Source organism: Chiloscyllium punctatum, chromosome 18, assembly GCF_047496795.1.
Source record: "Chiloscyllium punctatum isolate Juve2018m chromosome 18, sChiPun1.3, whole genome shotgun sequence".
NCBI lineage: Eukaryota > Metazoa > Chordata > Chondrichthyes > Orectolobiformes > Hemiscylliidae > Chiloscyllium > Chiloscyllium punctatum.
In genome coordinates, this window is record NC_092756.1 from 2,904,642 (window position 1) to 2,925,489 (window position 20,848).

The following is a 20,848-nucleotide window of genomic DNA, read 5'->3' on the forward strand; positions in this document are numbered from 1 at the left end:
TGTCCCAAAAATAAAAATACCTTCTATTTTCAGTTTCAATCTAGGAGGGTAGTTGACAACGTTCATGGTACTGCCATGTAAACTTAAGTTAATTACTGATCTCAGGTGACTGGAGTTTAACTGATTTGATACCATTTCAACTCTTTTCATCCAATTCGTGTTAACTCTCTTGATGAGCAGTATGGTTGTCAGATACATTCTGGTGCCTAGTCGAGTCCGTAAGACACTGAGGGGCCCGAGTACGGCAGAGAGTCACAAAGATGCAGAGATTGCCAGTCAGAGGAAGTCGGTGATTTCCCTCTTCACCATATCCGTTAGTTTCATCCTTCTGTGGACAGTGTGCGTTGCAAACAACTTATACTTCCGCATTAAACGAACAATTCGCCGAAAGTATGGCTTGCTTGTCATTTTTATGTACATCTGAGAACTGCTGAAGGATTTCAGCTGCAGTGACACATTAATTTATGCAGTGACTGTCCAATTTCTGAGCAAAGTTCGGAAACGCGGTGCAACAGCTGGTCACGTAAACTGTTCACTTCATGACTCTGCAAAATAACAAAGAGATTTTCAGACATGGCCAGAGTGTTCCCAGTGTAGGAATTGTTCATGTATGGCCAGGATTCCATCTGTGCAATGACATGGATCTGACGATAGCACCAGTTATGGATTGGGAGGGGGAAGCAGTATGGGTTACCAATCACTATGCTCAGGAACATGCTGTTATCTCTGATTGACTGACGGTTGGAGGCACACGGGGACACCCAGACAATGAGCAGCAGCAGGCCGTTCAGCCCTTCATACCTGGTTCGACCACTCTTCCAGAAAATCGCAGCTTATTCAGTTGTAACATGATGATAATTGTCAGATTCTGATTTTCCTGATCGCAATAAACAGGTTATTACTACAAGTGAAAGGCTCCATGTACTGTTTATCCCCTCACCTGAATGGGTTACTACTTCTTGCATGTTTGATTTTGAGAGAGTTCGATTAGTTCACTACCTGTCTCCTCCAATCACAAGGATATTGCGTTCTCTCACTCCAACTCTTTATGACATTGTCTCTGTCCCTCTCACCCCATCTTGCGCACTTCCCCATATCTCAGTTTCTTGCTCAGTCTCTCTCTGTCTCTCTATGTCTGTCTCGCTCCGTGTCTCTACTGTCTGTATTGCTCTGTCTCTCTCTCTCTCTATCTGGTTACCTGTCTGTCTCTCCATCTCCTTCTATGTCGAACTTTCTTTGACACGCTGTCAATCTCATTCTCTGTCTCTCCCCCTCTTTGCGCACTCTGTGTCATTTTCTCACATTCAACATGACAGACATTTGTGGTCTCAGTTAAGCACATGCTCACTTGCATTAGCTCACAACCCTTCACTCCCTATGTTCAGTGATTTCTTTCTCCCCAGGAGGTGATTTTGGAAAATACAAAACGTGCAGACACAACTGGCAGTACCTTGATCAAACAATCATTACATTTCTCTAAATGAATCTCCCTCCATCTCCTGAACATTAATAGTCTCCCTCTTTCTCTCTCTTTCCCCCTATACCTGTGACAACTGTATTCCACATTACATTCCCTTTCAGTTTTTGTGGGTCCTTGTCTGTCTCTGTTGGTTGTGCTCCATTGCTTTTGTGGGAATGTTACTGTATTTGTATCCAAGGTTTTTGTGCTTGGGTGTATCTCTCGGTGTGCCAGTGTGTACGGTTGCACTTACGTGTGCTGCAAGTATTTCATTGATTTTACATTACTGTGTTTATTTGTTTGGGCATGTTATTCAGTCGGCATGATAGTGTTTCCGTGAATTTGAGTGTTTTAATGTGTTAGTTATTGTACCTGTGTGATTGCGAAGCTGTGTGTTTTGCACATGTGTGTTTGCTGTGTTCTGCCTGTGTGAATGCTATTCGTTCAGCTTTCAGGGTTACAATGTTATGGCTGTACGACTGTGATTCTGTGTGTTACTGTCATATTGTCATGATGATTCTGCGACTCCTTGTGTGTTTGTCATTGAGTGTAGGTGTATTATTTTGGGATTGTGTGTGTGTTTTTGCCTGGCTGTGCTCCTGTTTACGTAGGTGATAGTGTTATTGAGATTGTGTTTGGCTGTCTGTATGTGTGCCGAGATCTTTCTGTGCCCCAAGCAGGATCTTTCTCTGCCTGTCTGTGGGTGCATCACTTTGTTTATGAATGTCAATCTGTGATTGTATATATTTACGTTTGTGGTTCTGTAACAACGCTTCAATGTGCTCATGCATGTATCTCAAAATGTTTCTGTCAGTTCTTGTAGTTTGGTGTATAATGTCACTCACTCTGAATTCATGTCTATATGTGCGGACGTTGATGTGAATCTGTACCTGTGTATACATGTGTTCCCATGTCAAAGGATGACTGTTTTATGTGAGTGTGTGTAGCTTTGTTTCTATATATCAATATGGCTGCATTTCTGTGTGTGCATTCTGCCTGTCCATTGGTATGTTCCTATATCTCTCAGTGTGCTTCTTTGTGTGGGTGTGTGTCTGTCTGTGTGGGTGTGGCTGCATTAATGTGTCAGTGTATTGGTGTGTTCCCAAACTGCAGTCTGATTGTTTTGCTGTGTGTGTTTTTGAGGGTTTGAGAATGTTTCTGCAGTTGGTGTTTAAGTTCCTCTATCTCACTTTGACTGTATTTCTGTGCGTGGGTGTGTTTGTGTGTCTCTGTGTTGGTGGGTGTGTGAGGATGTGGATGTGGCTCCGTGGCCTCGCAGTGTGGATATATTTCTCGATCAGCATGAGATTGTTTCTAATGAAAAAAGGCAAGTGAACCATTTAGCAGGACATGGTGCACAAATTACACACAGTGGTGCATTTCTGGGAATTTGCGAAAGGTCCAAATATTATTACCTCTACTTGCTGAACCCGAAAAGCTGAACTGTTACTTCTGTTCAAACACCTGTGTTACGAACTGAGCAAGACAGGGGAAACCTTGAAAAAGGCTGGAAGTCAGCACTTCTGTGCATGTTTCAACCACAAATGTAATATATAAATATTGTTTTATGTTAGCGCTGCTTGTGTCCATACATCAATGTTTTTATGATGTTGGAGCATAATTAGGGCATTCAGCCCATCGAGTCAGCTGTACAATTTAATCATGAAAGCTCTATTTCTCCATCCCATTTTCCTGCCTATCTCCGCAGCCTTTGATCCCCAAATCAATAATAAATCCATATATCTCTGTCCGAAATACATTCAATGACCTGGTCTCCACAGGCGTATGTGACGACAATTTCCATAGATTAACTACAGATAGGCTGAAGAAATTTATTCTCATATACATTCCAAGGTCTGAGCCTTTTTCCTCCGCTCCTCGTCTCTCCTATGTGTGGAAACAACTTACAAGCAGAAGTAGAAATGGGATAACACTTCACAAAAGCAGTACGATGCTGGTTCTGATGCGTTGGAAAACGGTTCCAAGATCAGATTGGATTTGGTGGACGAGACGTGTCCACGCATGCAGCAGAAAGCCTGGTAGAGTACACCACCATCGTCACAGACTCCAAAAGCAAATATGTGGAGGATTGCTTACCAAAGAAATCAATCTGAGAGTCCCCCAGTCGTAGACCTTGGATAAACTAGGAAATCTACTCTCTTCTCAAAGCCACACAATCAGCATTCGAGTCGCAATCCAGAACAGGGAAAGTGAAGATGACCTCCCCAAAGCCATCAGGGGTGCCAAAGGAGAGTACCAGACCAAGATAGAGGCCCAGCCCTACCAAACAGAATCCAACCACCTCTGGCAAGGCCTAAACAATATGACGGGATAAAAACTGAAGCAGAGCAAGACAGCGGACGAAGACACATCCCTCCCTGAAGCGATTAATGCTCTGCTTGTTTTAAGCAGAATGCGAGTGGTGCAGTGATGTCTGCCCCAACATCCGCTGACGCATCTACTCCCTCAGTTACCACTGCAGACATCAGAACAGTGTTGTTGAGAGTCAACCCAAGCAAAGCGATGAGCCATAATGGAGTCCCTGGCCATGCACTTAAATCCTGCATGGACAAACAAGCGGACGTGTTTACTGAAATCTTCCAACCCTCTCTCCATATAATGGAGTTCCCCACTTGCTTCATGAAGACATCTGCGCACTGGCACATTAACACAACCCCTCGCACTCTCTCTCCCTCTCTCGCTCTACCATCTCTATCTCTTTCACTCTTTCTCTCTCTCTCTCTCTCTCTCTCTCACACACACACACACAAATACAGCCACACTGTGATATAGAAACAAATCTACACACATACAAAGACAAATAGTCACAGGAATATCGCAACTGGCCATTCAGCTCCCTCAAGCCTAATCTGCCATTCAATGGTTGATCTGTAAGGTAACTTCATGCAGCTATGTTTGTGACTTATCCCAAAATACGTTTGCATAACAACAAGCATCTATCTCAGATTTAAAATAAATGACTTTTACAGCATTCACTGCCATTTGTGGAAGAGACTTCCAAACATCCGCTACCTTTTCTGTGTGAAAGTGCTTCTTAATATCTCTGCTGAACGCACTGACCATAATTCATAAACTACTTCCCTTTGTTTCCGGAACCCCAAACAGGGAAGAAGGTTTATCGTTATCAGACCTGGACCCTCCTTTCGAAAGGAAATGGGCTTAATTCGTACAGTCTGTCCTCATGTCTAACCCTAAATGTGCAAATATCATTCTTGAAAATCTAACATGTACTTGCTCGAAGGGCAATATATCCTCCTGAAAGTGTGATACTGGGATCTGCTCCCTGTACTCCCAGTGAGATCTAAGCAGGGCCATTCAAAGCTGCAGCATAACTTCTTCGGCTTTATGATAGATGAGCTACTCCCGATTTCGGGAGCATTCATTGCCCTCTCCAGAGAGCAGTTAGGAGACCATCACATTGCTGTGGGTTGTGAGTCACATATAGGCCAGACCAGGTAAATATTGCAGTTTCCCTCCCGAAAGGCCGTGAACGAAACTTTACTTGTTGAATTATTTGTTTCCTATTGGACATTGCGAAGGCAAAACGATCAATCAACGAGTTGACCATTTCCCTGCAAACATCGACAGAGTCCCCTGTTGGCTTCCTTTTCGTTTGGTCTGATCTACCTGCTTACTTAGTGGGTCTGGTTTTACACTTATGAAGAGATATGCAAATTATTTTTGTAATACAGATAGATAAATAGACAACTTTACAAAAGCAGTCTTTCCCTTTCATATCCAAAGTAACCTTACAGTTCTGAAATATCTATATCCATACACTAGCTTAAGATATGTTCGTGCTTGATGCGTATTCAATAGTGTTTATTCACTTGAAATGCACAGCTTGTCGAACTAGAGTTGGGGCTGTTTTCCTTCTCACATGGTTCTGCTTCATTGTCCTAATGTTCTCTGGAGTGCATTTGGTAGCTCTCTGATTTCAATGGCTTCTTTCTCCTTTGATGTGGAGGTGCTGATGTTGGACTGGAGTGGACAATGTCAGAAGTTACATGAAACCACGTTCTCGTCCAACAGGTATAATTGGAATCATAAGACTTCGCGTGAGCTCTGACAATTTCGTTAGTGATCCAGGACAAGTCCGACTGCTGTGGCTGAGCAGTAGTTTGATGTAACAATGTAATTGGTATAATTTAAATTCAGCTTCTATTACAGGAAGGGTGTTACATGAGACAGCATTCGATATTTAAATATCCCCTTTTACATGGACCAGTCTCAAAAGCATATCGATAGAAATTCAGGTTTTTTATTCCATCCGAAACCTTGTCGCAATATCTCATCAACAACCCCTCAATTATCAATCAAGGTGAAGGCTTGCATATCTCTCTGAGTTGATTCAGTTTGACAGTGGATGCTGCAAGCTTGCTGGCTTAATATCTCAGTTACACTGTCCAATTACCAATGGTTCAATGTGATCAATCAAATCAATTAGCTGGCGTACCTGGGGCTATCACACCAACACCACAGTCGACACCGGGATTTCTCTTACAGGTTCACAACGCTGCTGCCGTAGACACCAGTGATGCCATCTTCCTCCACCATCACCACAAAAAGCACGAGAAGACAATGATGAGGATGAGAATAAAGAAGATCAAAGGATATGACTGACCTGGTTCTGGAAATCGAATCTAGCAATCAGCATGAACATGGCCTGCTCTGCCACAAGGAACAGTATAGGAAAATGTACTAGGACGAGAACAGTTCAGCTGCAAGGTGACATGAGAGTGTCTGTGATTGGTTTCATTCAGATCCACTGACATCGAGCCAGTGTTCATCTCTGACCATTGCCTCCTGCTGACCAGCAAGGGGAGGTGGAGTCTGAATGTGAAACCGCCAAGCCCGCAAAGCAAGGAGCTGGTCAAAACGATTAGACTCGTTGGCGAAGAGTGAAGGTCCAATTTGAGTCTTCCTCAAATATCCAGGAAACAGTCAGGGGGTGCATCGAGAGGATCATTCGTTTCAGATGTCTTCTAACAATAGTAGAGTAACAGGGAAAACTGGCGAATGTACACCAGAGCATGCAGAACCAACCCCGCTGTACTCAAAGGGGCTCAATGTCACGGAGGAAACCCAGGAGGTGAAGGGGCAGCAAGCCTTGCTCTTTTCTTTGGAAGCCTCTGAGATTATCTCCCGGTCCAGGGTCCATAATGTGGAATGGAATGAGACATACTCACTTTTGATCCTCAGAATGAACAAATCGAGATCTTTGTGCTCAGCCACCAGAAGGAAGAAGATGGCTCGCTAACGTCATCCCACTCTGACATCCTGAGAATCAACAATTGCTTTTATGCTGGACTCTATGATGCAAAGCCCAAAGACACTGCGACCTCCCATTAGTTTCTGTCCGCTATCGTAGAGGTCTGAGACGGCAGCACAAGAGAGAGGCTGCATCAGCTGTTATCTCTGGATGAACTGACCAAAGCCCTCCAATCCTTAAAAACGAGTAAATTTCCTGGACGTGATGGCTCACCAGACAAATTATGAGCAACTCTGTTAGATTTGTTTGGCGATTACCTGCTGGAAGTGAACGACAGCATGCTGCCGACAGGTAACTTGTGTGAATCCATAAGGGAAGTTATCACCCCTTCACCTACAATCACAATGTTTACATGGATGACGAAGGACAAATTTTACGCTGAATGCAGATAACGAAAGTGTGACTGAAGTCATCGCCAACCTGATCAGGTCTTCATTGTGAAACGTGATTCACACTGACCAAACTCTTCTGTATTGTGCAGAAAGACACCCGAGATCCTTGCACTCCTTAAGGATATGCTCACCTATTATGCAGGACAGGTCTGCTTCATCAAGCTGGACCAGGAAAAGGCCTTTGCCAAGATATCGCACACCTACATGTGGGATCTGCTCTCTAAAGCGGTCTTAGGGAGGAAATCCGCACATGAATCCAACTGCTGCGCACCAACATCGGCAGTGCAGCCTTAATCAATGGGTGGCAATCAGAAATCTTCTGGATCAGATCGGACGCACTACAAGTCCACAGCACGGACTACAAAATCTTCACCAGGGTGCTGTCTTCTCGTCTGGCTTCCGTGCAGGCCCACATGATTCACCCGGACCAGTCCTACATGGTCCCGGGCCAGGGGATACACGGCAACGTCCACCTGGTCCGGGACCTGATTCATTTCAGTCGACAGGCTGGTCTGTCGAGTGCCTTCCTGTCTCTCAACCAGGAGAAGGCGTTCGGCAGGGTCAATCACGAGTACCTGCTCGGGACTCTGCGGGCATTCGGGTTCGGGACTCGGTTCGTCGCCCTGAGTCGAATTTTGGAAGCCGCCGCAGAGTGTCTGGTTAAAGTTAACGGGTCCCGAACGGAACACATTCGCTTCGGTAGAGGAGTACATCAAGGCTGCCCCCGTCCAGCCAGCTGTATTCCCTGTGGATGAAGCCTTTCCTGCGCCACTTGCAGAGGAGGTTGTCAGGGCTGCTTCTGCACGGCGCACATGTTCTGTGTCATCTCGGCCTACGCCGATGACATGCTCCACACTTTCACCAACCCGGCTGACCTGGGGAGGATGCGCGAGTGCCAGGCCATGTTCTCGGCAGCATCTTCCACCAGGATAAACTGGGCCAAATGTTCCGGACTACTGGTCGGTCCGTGGCGGGTGGACTCTCTGGCGGAGGAGTTACAAGGGTTCAGCTGGAGCGGCACCGATCTCATCTACATGGGAGTCTGCCTCAGCCCGGCTGAAGAATCCTGGCTGACCAACTGGCAGGAGCTGGAGGCCAAAGTCTCAGCTCGCCTAGGCCGCTGGACAGGACTGCTCCGAGTGCTATCTTACAGGAGTCGAATGCTGGTAATAAACCAGCTGGTGTCCGCCATGATGTGGTACTGGCTGATCACTTTGGTCTCTCCTCCTGGCTTTGTCACTGAAATCCAGAAAACGTTGGTCGACTTCTTCTGTGACAAAAAGATGCACTGGGTCGCCGCGCAGGTTCTGAGTCTCCCTATTGAGGAGGGCAGTCAGTCGCTGGTGTGTGTCCGCACCCAGGTCGCGATGTTCTGCCTTCAGAACTTGCAGCGATACATTTTCATCGAGCATCCTCCTACCTGGTGCACCCTGCCGATGTATTTTTTTTTCCGCCAGATGGGTAACCTCAACTACGACATGTAGCTCCTGTTCGTCAACCATGATGGTTTGGATGTCGCCCTCAAGACGCTGCCTGTCTTTTACCAGGACATGATCACTGCCTGGAATGGTCGAACTACGCCATGCCTACCCTCCGGCAGAAATAGCGGAAGAAGTCAGGGAGCCGTTGCACAGGAATCCGCAGCTCTGTACTCGCGGGTTCGAGTAGCTGTTGGAGACGAGGGCTATGGTGGTGAGGGTGAGCAGGGTCGGGGATGTGCTGGGTGCCGGGGGCCTGGGCTGGTCGCTGCCGCAGGACATATCGAGCAGGGCAGCGGTAGACGTCCGGTACGTGGCCAGAGCCATCCGACGCCTTAAAACGGCGGTGCTCGAACCCGACGTAGTGCACCAGATGGAGGACGCTCACGTGTGTGATGGCATCCCTTCCATGCTCACCCCATCCCGGACGGAATTTCACATTGGCCCCAAGGTCCCGTACTTCCCGCGGGACCCTGTGTCCCACAACCTGAGCCACCTCCGGAATTTTAATTTTGTTGCCTTTCAGGGGGTAAAATGGCGGGCCCTGTATAGACTGCTGCTGCACACCGTCCACCTCGTTCCCTCATCCACCGTCTGGACACGACTTGGCGTGCCCATTTGCCACCGGGTGGTGGGGATCCCCAGTGGAGGGCTCTCTACACGTGACTCCTCACCCTTTCTCTCGGGGATCTGGGGTGCAGGGTGCTGCACACAGCGGTCCATTGCAACCACAGATTGCGGTGGTTCATGTCCGCCAAATCCAACTGCTTGTTCTGTTGCACTGTGGAGTCCATGGAACACGTGTATATTGGGTGTGGGCGTTTGCACTGCCTTTTTGATTTTCTTAAAAACCTCCTCCTCTGCTTTTGGTTCCACTTCAGTCCGACACTCCTGATCTTCGGGCACCCGGTACGGAGGAGGGAGGGCAGGTCTGAAGACCTCCTCGTGGGTCTGCTCCTGAGCCTGGCCAAACTGGCCATAAACAGGTCCAAGCAGCGGGCCGTGGAGGTGGTTGTTAAGGCCGACTGCCTGCCCCTCTTCTGCGGTTACGTTAGGGCGCGGGTTTCCTTGGAGAAGGAGCACGTGGTGTCCACCAACACCCTGGAGTTTTTTCAAGGAGAGATGGGCGCAGCAGTGGGTGGAGTGCATTATTTCACCCTCCAACTCTATTTTGATTTAATCTCTGCCCTCCCCTTCACTGTTTGATCACACAGCATTGCCCTTTGATGTGAAGGGCACTGCTTGTCACTGGCCACTCGGGTGGTTTCCTATCTTCCTAGTGGTGGAAATTTGAATAAAATTTGTGCACCTTGTGTCTTTCACTGTTTCTCACACCTACACAAACAGCATGGAAGCTGGGGCAAAAAAATAAGCACTTGGGAAATAAAGTAAACTGGAGTGTCAGCGGTTTTGCAAAAAACAAAAGAAAAAATAAATAAATGGGAGTGTCAAGGGTTCTGTTCACTCTGAGAGCTGGCTCTGAGGGAGGTGGACCAGTGTCAAGAACTCTCCATGTGTGAATAAATGGTAACTTGTTGTTGGGATACTGGCCTCTATGGAGTTGTTTCTTTCATACCTTATAACAAGAACTGCCTAATTCAAGCATTAATTAAAAAGAAAAAAAAAGAATAACCAGGGTATCCTCCCCTTCACTGTTTGATCACACAGCATTGCCCTTTGATGTGAAGGGCACTGCTTGTCACTGGCCACTCAGGTGTTTCTTTTCTTCCTGGTGGTGTAAATTGAATAAAGATTCGTGCACCTTGTGTAATTCACTGTGTCTCACACATGTGCACACACAACATGGGGGCTGGGGAAAAGTAAACACGACTGAAGTTAGCGCAAGGTTTAAGAAAAAAAATATATAAAAAGGAAAAACTGGACTTCTGCTCATTCGGAACAAGCTTTGTGTTAACTGGGTCAATGTCATTACTATGCAATACAAGCACATTGTGACTTGATGACGGGTAAACAGCATTTGTGAAAGGGGAGAGGATTTAATGCAAAGCAATCAGGGTAGCGTTGATTACAGGGGAGTAGGGCTAGCATTACAGTAACAGGAAAGGGAGGGTGTTAGGACAGTGCAATAGAGAAGGGACAAAACCGAGAGTCATGAAAAGAGAGTTGAATACATGATAGCAGGAAGAGGGGTAAATACAGGTAAAAAGAGATGATTAAAGACAGAGTGGACAGGATAGATTAATGAGACAAGACTTCCATTTCACAATGCCATCCTGAGTCTGATTGCACCTCTGCGGTGAATCATTCCACATCTTCCTGTTTCCAATTTCAACCCCAGTGCCCGTCACCTGAGCGACAAGATTGTTAAACTACAAAAGGTGTCTATTCCTGACTGTCAAACAGAACCATGGCCAAGACATGGCTTACGAGGGGAGTTAGCGGTAGTATTCGATGCAAAAAAGGAAGCGCTGTAAGGACTGGTGGCACTTTAAAACTCAGCAAAGGAGGGTGAAGTGTTTCATTCAGAAGGGGAAAATAGCATATGAGATTAAGGTTGCAGAGGGCATAACCACGTATAAGTTTCCATATAAGTGTCTTAAAGAAAGCAGAATGGTGAAATCTGACAGAAGCCCCTTTCAGTCACAAGCAGGCAAATTTTAACGGGGGAGAATGGAAATTGCTGGCAAAGTAATTGAATTCTTTGAGTCACGGACTCATAGAGACATACAGAACAGAAACAACCCTATTTCCCATGAAATTCGAGAGTCCGTCAGAACCCTCACCAACGTCTACAGGTGCATTTGTGAAAGAATTCGTTCTGGGCTCCCAACAGCATAGTTTGGGAACTGCTCCACCCAGGACCATAAGAAACTACACAAGGTTGTCTGCACAGCCGAGTCCAACATGGAAATCAAGCTTCCATGCATGAATTCCTTTTACGCAGCCCACTGCTATGGAAAGGCTGTAACCATCATAAAAGACCCTCCACAACTCGGTAATGCTCTCCTACAACGTGTTTGGTGTTGCAGAAATGCAGAGGCCTGAGCATGCGCAACAGCAGTTTCATAAACAGCTTCTTCTGAAATGTTATTAGACTGTTAAATCGACTAACCTGCCTCAAGTGATGCTGATCTTCCAAATGTTGATTCTGTTGTACACACTGTGAAATGTAACCTGAATGCCTCTGTCTAAATCTTTTGTTCTGAACACCCTCACATCCGATGATCTGCTTGTACTGCTCATAAACAAAACTTCTCGCTGTACTTTGGTGCAACTGATAATAAATCTATCAAATGAAATCAAATCAACTTATTCTGCTAACCAGCTATCCAAAGGAATCCAGTCCCATTTACCAGCATTTGTCTCGAAACCCTGTAAACCAGTACGGTTGCTCATTCAAATGCCTTTTAAATGTTGGAATTGTACCAGCCTCCACCATTGCGTCTGACAGTTCAATCCAAACATGCACCTACATCTGTGTGAAAAAGATGCCTGCTGGGTCCCTTTTAAAACGTTCCTCTCTAACATAAACCTATTATCTGTAGTTTTGGAATCCATTATGCTGGGGAAACGTCCTTGGCTATTTACCCTATCTCTGACCCTCATGATTTATCATCTTTGACTTGGTGACACCTCAACCTCTGACGCTATGGCGAAAAGAACCTCAGACTATTCATACTCTCCCTTTAGCTGAAACACTCCAAGACTGGCAATATTGTTATACGTTCATGGAGTTAGCATGTGTAGCATGCAGAAAGTTTTCTCCACAACCCCACCATTCTACAATTCCAAGGGATGAGGGAAGTCTGTTAACCAGTTTCACTGCTGAATGCAGATTACACAATCGTTTGTAATGTCATCGCCAACCACTGCTCTGGAAGTGGTGATGATGCCGATCAACCTGAGCTTTACTGAACAGAATGATCTCTGAAAGCCTCATTCTCCTCAGGGACACGATCGTGTGAAACTTGGCCTGGTGGACGCCAACTTCATCGGCCTGGAGCAGGGGCAGGCTTTTCACAGGATATCGCACAGTTACATGTGGAATGTATTCTCCAAGTAGGCTTTGGGGAGGGAACCCACATTTTGATCTCACAACTCTACACCAACAAGTGCAGTCTCAATAAATGGTTCAGAATCACAAAGCTTCCTGATAAGATTGGGATTCAAGCGATGCTTCCCACTCTTTCCTTTTCTGTTTTATTGTTTCACAAGAGAGGGGTGGATTATTGTAATTCATTCAGGCTTTGCTTACTGTTTCGCCATTGCCAATCAACTAACTACATTTTTTTATATGATTGCTTTATATATCATTGCCTATTTCTGCACGAAGCCTTCATTGTTCTCTTTATTTCAATTGAGGAATCACGTTTCTGCTTAATTTCTTCATTCTCCACCTGAATAATTAATTCAAGATTTTATGTTCACTGATCGCCAGTCCACTGATATTGTTCAATAATGCTAACTCATTGTGTCCGTAATTCTTGTGGAAAGCGTCAGAAATCACTGCATTCTTACATCTGCGCTCTTGTGTCAGTTCAATGCTGCGATATATAATAAAATAATCCTTAAAGAATGCATTATGGCCGATTGCAAACAGTTCAAGATACTGATGTACTCTTCCAATCTGTTTTTGAAAAAAAACATCATGCATCATCACAAAGACTAAATGGAAAAGGTGAGGTTTCGACAGTAACTGCATCACTTCATGCATATGTCATTGAGGATCTCCTAAAATTCAAAAGTAATGCACGAAAAGAACCCTGTACCTGAATGTGTGAGATGCATAAGTGGAGTGTTTGATCCTGCAGACCAGGATTCAGAACCAGAATGACATTACAGATCTCGGATTTGTTTCAGCTGCTTTCCTTTCTCACTCAAGATTGTCTACCTCCCGTGGTAGCTTCATTTGCCTCCTAAATGTGTTTGTTCCCAGTTTTCCAACCCTCTTACAGGTTGGATTAAATATTCCACAATAATGTCCGGCATATTGCTCCAGAAGGTTAAACAATCCCCATCCAACGAAAAAGAAACCGATGTTTCCAATGTGTTTAGATCACAACAGTCCCAGACACCTCACCAACAATCAAAACGTCCAAAGCCTTTCTTCCCAGCACCAAAGTTTACAAGCGCAGGAGACTGACCATAATGCAGAGTTACATTGTACTTTGCTCAAAAACAGAATGAATTCCTGTTAAACTCTGTGATTTCACTTTTTTAGTTTACAATCAGTCTAAACATTATGACAAAGACAGAGTACACGGGGGTTAAAACCTTCAAAATTTTGTAGCTAACACCCATTGTGACAGTTAACTGGAGAATGCAACTTTAAAACAAAGGTTTTGTGATTTACACATGAAAGAAGTGAAACAATCACAGTGTTCTAACAGATGAAAGCCACAATAAATAATTAAGGTTTTTTCAATGTATAATTTCAGTAACATCACACTGTAAACATTTGCTGTAAATTCTGTGTCTTAAAATTGTGTTCTCCAAAAACCCCTGATCAAGGAGCAGCGCTCAGAAAGTTAGTGCTTCCAATGAACCCTGTTTGGTTATAACCTGGTGTTGTGTGATTTTTAACTTTCTGTGTGTGTGTGCATGTGTGTATCTAAGTGTGTGTGTGGGGGGCGGGGTTTCTGTTTCCTGCTGGTTGTGGTTATCTCTCTGTATGGTCAGGAGAACATCAAGACTTGGAGATGTACACTTTATTTCTCTGGAAAGTGGCTGGGCAGTTTGAACAGGCTTGAAAAAAAAACTGTACAAAGTCGAGATGGAATACAAAGATAAGGAAAATATTATTAAATCTTTATAATTCATTGTTTCAGACACAGTTGGGGGGGACACCGATCAAATCTGAATTCTTGAAAAGTGAATGGATTGTGCTGGGTTGAAATGGAGCTCTGCTCTGCGCTTGCTCATGAATTTCCAAATAAACCTGCTGGACTTTTACCTGGTGTTGTGTGATTTTTAACTTTGCCCATCTCAGTCACCACCGGACCCTCCACATCAAGCTACCGTCAACTGGGTGAGTCTGTTTGAAGGAAAAGGAATGATTGGCAAATGGGAGCCATTTAAAAGTGTGATATTAAGAATCCAGGGCAAATTTGTCCCCGTTAGAGTGAAGGGAGAAGCTGGCAGGTTTACGGATTCGTGGCTTATGAGGGATATTGAAGTTCTGGTCTCGAAAATGAAGATGGAATACATTGGATTTAAGCTTTCCATATCTACCTCACCTAGCTCACCAGATTGATTGACACAAATCTCTCGGGTCCCTGCAGCATTCCGATCTGTAGAACCCGCTCCAATGCCTGTGACTCTCCCAATCCAGCTCCTATAAGATTCCCTATCTGTGTGACATCCAACCGTCGCCAGCACACACCCTGTCAATACAAATCTCTCTATCTATCCACCCATCTGTATAACCTTCTCCAGCTCTTACACCCCTATCTGTGTAAACCGCACCCTCCCCTGCAACCCTTCCCACTTTGACCAAACTGTAGGAGGTTACTCATGCTCCCTTATCTGTGAAACTATCTCCAACCAAAATTGCCCTTGTTATCTCCTGGAAAATCTGTCCGATTCCACACCCTCCATGTCTAAATAACCTGCAGAACCTAAGCCTTCCTGTATCTATGAACATCTACTGTCATGACTACCCTCCATATATCTGTATGTTCTTCCAGCCTGTGCAAACGTCTTTACCTCTGTCATCTGCTCCGTTCCCTAAGCACCCCCTGTCTGTGTAAATCTCCCCAACCTAACAACATCCTTATCCCTGTAAAGTGATCCATCCTCCCAACTTGCCCATCTCCATGAAACCCCTGTAGGCCCTCCAGCTTTCCACATTTCTGAAACATCCTGTGGCTTTATAGCCTTTCCTTCCTGTGAAACCAACTCCATTCCCCACAACCCTCCCAGTCTGGGTCATCTGCTCCTGATCAGACCATTGCTGTCTCTGTAAGCTCCGACAATCCTAGCGACCCTTGCTATTTGTGTCTCTTCCTTCACTCCCCATCCTCTCCAGCTTTCGGAAATCTCTTCCTGCCGTTGGAACCCTCCCTATTTAGAACATGGAACAGTGATAGAGTTAGGAAGGGCTGCCTAACCTGGAGGGTGGTACTAATGTAAGAAGGGACGTGGATCCTCCAGGAGGTTAGAGGGAGCAGGATTCATAGAACCTGCAGGATGGGACCGAGAATGGGTTGTGGAACCTGAAGAATGTTGCAATTTGAACCACAGAGCTTTTTTGACTGGACCATTGGACTTATTGTAATGTCCTAATTCTGGACATCTTTACCAGAATGGCTGGGCACAGTTTCAGATTCCCAGGTTGGGAGATGTGAGTTCAGATGTGAATCTACTTAACCATTCTATCTGTGTGCCTGACACTGACCTGGTGCGGCTCTGGTACATAGTACTCTCCGTGCATCTGGTAACCGCCAGATCTATGTTACTGACCAGAGCTCACCTCATCAAAGCCTTCATTTGGAATATTCTTTATTATAATTTTTTTTTAGTGGCAGTTGCGTGAGATGCAGGAAATCTAGTGTCCTTCCAATTAAACCAGTTGGACTATAACCTGGTGTTGTGTGATTTTTAACTGAGTAAATAACAGGTATGGAGCTTGGGATCCTCCTGCTGTGTTTGACCTTGTGCCATATCGTTATCTCCTTCTCATGACTGAGCGTGTCATGTTCTCCATTCCTGACAGTGTCCACTGACTGTAAACCCTACCAGCTGTTGAACATTCTCTTCTCTCTCACGCTGTCCAGCCCTTCCAACCTGGCCTTCGTCTCGTATCTCCTGCAGCCCCAAACGACCCTGCTCTTTGTGATTGCATTGCCTTGCTTTGAGCTGTGTGGAAGTAGATTTGGGCCACTGAGAAATATGATAACGCCCCCACTCTCCACTTTGGTCAAACATTTCTGCTTGTTTGTCTCTCTCCCATAAGGGGAAGTGGGCATCCTTTCAGCGTCCACCCTGTCCATTTTCTGGAGGATCTGTACTTTTTAATGAGGACAACTGTCCTCCTGATGACAGTCAGTGACACAGCACCGAAGTAACATGTTTATGTTCGTATATTTTCAGCGACTGTTTCCTTTTGCTCTACCCCTCCCTCATTCTGAAACCTCCTCAGTCTGGACAGTGCTCCAAACCAATAAGTCCTGAGAATGCTCCAACCTCCCTATCTCTGTAGACTCCTCACACTCCTATAATCCTCCTTGTATGTATGAACCCCTCCAGCTTCTACAGTCTAACCAAATTATTGCATCTCCTACAGCCCTCACCATCTCTGTATCCCCCAGTCACTACATTTCTCCATGCCTGTGTACACCGTCCCAGCCCCTTCAAATCTGTCAATCTCTGCAATGTCCTGCAGTTCCACGAAATAGCCATCAACGTGGCACCTCCACCAGAGACCACTACCCACTATACCTCTGTAATCCCCTGCTGTTCTCTCTATCTTTGTTGCCAGATTCAGTCCTGACAACCCTGCTTGCATGTACAACATCGACAAGTCCCTGTAATCCTCCCAATTGGTGCAACCTCCACCAGACCTTACAGCACTGCCATGGTCTCTGACTGATTGCAGTAAATTCAAACTTTAGTCTGTAAAACCATCCCTATCAGTGTGTCCTCCTCCACTGTGTATCACAAAATCATGAAGGGTGTAGACTCAGTGAATAGAGACAAGCTTTTTCCCCGGGTGAAGGATTCAATAACAAGAGGTCACGATTTCAAGGTGAGAGGTGAAAAGTTTAAGGGGGATACACGCGGTAAGTGCTTCACACAGAGGTTGGTGGTTGTCTGGAATGCTAGCAGAGGTGGTAGAGGCAGGCACACGTAAGATTCATTTAAGATGCGTCTGGACAGATGTATGAGAAGGTGGGGAGCAGAGGGATACATATGCTTAGGAGTTGGACGACAGGTTAGACAGTAGAGTTGGACCGGCTCAGGCTTGGAGGGCAAAGGGCCTGTTCCTGGGTGTAAAATTTCTTTGTTCTTTGTGTACAACACTCCTGGTCTGTGTAATCTCTTTAAATTCTTCATTTCCTGTATACCGATGTATTGGTGTGACTGTTTTGAGGCCATTATATTCTCCTTTCTATCTGTAAACAGCTCCACACACGGTACAGCCTATCCTTTACTCATAAGCGACTCAAGTCTCTCTCAACCCTTTCTATGACTGTAACCTCCTCCAGTCTCGACATACCTCCCTATCCCTATCATATTTTCGTACATGCACAACACTCACACTCACTGAAGTATCTTCTAGTGCTTAAAACCAGCTCTTCCTCTAACTTTCTCCAGTCCATAACTTCCTACCTATCCCTGAAACATTGTCTAGTCCATACAACACTGCCTAACCCTGTCAACTTCTACAGTCCACAACTTACTCCCTATCCCTGTAACATTCTGCAGTTCATATTACCCAACCTATGCCTGTAACATTCTCCTGTGCATACCATCCTTACTGTCCGTTTAATATTCTGGAGACCATAACAATTTCCCTATCCATGTGATATTTTCCAGTCCATACCATCATCCCTATCCCTCTTAACTGTTGTTAAATGTACCACATCCTCGTATCCTGTGAATGATTCTACACCCTGCTCAACGTAATCCCTGTAATGAGCCACGATTCGACAGAAATCCCTATCTGAAATCTATTCAAATCGGCTCGATCTCTGTAATTTCCTCCAAACAATAAATCTTATCTCCTGCGAACTTTCTCTAGCACCTGTAACTATCCTTAACCCTGTCCAGCCCCCAAACGTCTCTTTAACTTTGTGACCTCTCTCCATCCCTCAAAGACCCACTTTCAGCGAAACGCGCCCTGCATTTGCAACAAAGCAGATGGAATGACAGCATTACCTGTAGTGAACAGATATGATCGAACTATGATTATGGAGATGTGGCTGCCGAATAACCATGGATAGGATGTGATTATTGAAGGATTTCAACAGCATCAGCAAAATGCCAATCAAGGTCCAGTTGTTAGGTAAAGATACAGTCAGTGCATCAGTGAGACAGCCAGTTTAATCTGGGAATCAAAATTTAGAGTCACTTTGGGTGGAGGTGAGAAATAGCAAGGGAGACCGGGAAGATCAAACCACAATCCATGAAATCTATGGTGGTTGACAAGTTGGATACAACATTTTCTTGGTGATAGTAGACAGAGGAATGTGGAGCAGTGAATTTCGGATTGGAGGTCTGTAGCCAATGATGTTTCACAAGGATCAATGCTGCGATTTCTGTTTGTAATTTATCTCTGTGATTAAGATGAAAAGGTCGGCAGTTTGATAAGTAATTTTGCAGATGACGTTTGGAAAGGCATGTAACGTTTAGGGGAAGTTAGGTGAATTAAATATAACGAAGAAGATTTTTAAAGGTTGCAGCAGTGGAACTACTGGAACTCTGGGCACAGAAATGGCAAATCGAATTTGATTGGGACAAGTGTGAAGTAATGCATGTATGAAGTCAAATGGAAAAGGGAAGTACACTAATTTCAAACACTGATAAACATTGGTAAATACATGACCTTGGGTGCAAATCCGTAGCTCCCTTAAAATAACAACACAACAGGATGTGTTAGGAAAGGAGGAGTATGGCATGCTTCCTTTCATTGGTCACAGTATTGAGTTCAGACGTTTGCATGTCCTGGTGTGACTGAACGAAACTTCATTCGGCCATGTCTGGAATGTTGCGCGTCGTTCTCATCGCCACACTACAGGAAGGATGTGGAGACTTTGGACAGGGTGCAACAGGGGGTTACCAGAATGTTGCCTGGATGAGAATGTGTTTACTATAAGGAGCTTGGACATAGTTAGATTATTTTGCGAGAGTATCGGAGGCTGAGGGGTGACCTGGTACAGTTATATAGCATTAGGAGAGACGTGAATAGTGTGGATAGTGGGAATCCTTCTTCCAATGTAGCAATATCAAATACTAGGGTGCCTCGGTTTAAGGTGAGAGTGAGAAATTTTAAGATGAATGAGGCTGGTTTTCTGTACAGAGAGGGTGGAAGCTGCTCAGGAGGTGGGAGAGGTGGAAGCGAGAGGAAAGTTATGAAGTGGCATTTAGACAGACGCATGAACAGGCAGAGAATAGAGGGATATGGACCATGTGCAGGCAGATGAGATTAGTTCAGAACAGCAACATGGTCAGCACAGCCATGGTGGGCCGAAGGGCCTATTACTCTGCTGTACTGTTCTAGTTTCTAACTTCACGGCATCTACCCTGTGAAAGCCCCTCAGAATCCTAGATGTTTCAATGAATTTCTCTCCCATTCTTCAAAACCCCAATGGATTCAAGGGCAATCTACTCCACCTCTTCTCATTGGAAAATCCCGCCATCTCCAGGATCAGCCGAGTGAACCTTCCCTGGCCTGCCTCCAATACAAGAATGTCGTTCCTGAGGGCACTCATACTGTTCATTATAAACTAGATTGGCCTGACTTGTACCTTGCATCGTTTTAGCAAGACCTCCCTATTTTTAGACTCCATTCCCTTTGTAATCAATGGCAGAATTTGATTTGCCTTCTCTATTTCCTGCTGATCCTATTAAGCTAAATTTTTCAGATTGATCTACAAGGATTCCTTTGTGCTGTCAGTCTGAAACCAAACGGTGTTAACCTGACAGTGAGTCAGGAACATGCTGGAGAATATTGTAAAGGATACAGCAATAAACAATAAATGGACTCTTAGAAACAATGGGCAACATATGATTTTACAAAAGGGGAATATTTTTAACGCGGTTGAAATGGTGTGACCATGAATGGCAGAATAGATAAGGGTGGGGGAGGTGAGTTGCGGTAGGGGGATATTTTAACATTCAGAAGCATTTTGATAAGTTTCAACAAGGGCTAAATTATATCGACAGAGAGAATAGGGCTCCTGAAAGATCAATGAGGTCATCTGCGTGCAATCACTGTTGATGGGGAAGATGCGAAACAACTATTTTGTTTTAGGATTTATTATGGAGAAAGACATGGAAGCTCAGGAATTTGAAAAAATACATAGTGATGTCTTGAACAGAGTTCACATTGGAGAATAGGAGGTGCTGGATGTCTTAAAATGCAGGAAAAGTTCAAAAAACCATGGGATATGATCAGATGTATCCCAGCACCTTGTGAGAAGCTAGGGAGGAAATTACAAGGCTCCTCGCAGAGATATTTGTATCATTGACAGCTACTTCAGACCAGTGAGACTGATGGCGGAGATGGGTAAGTCGATGGAGGAAATTCTGAGAGCAAGTACAA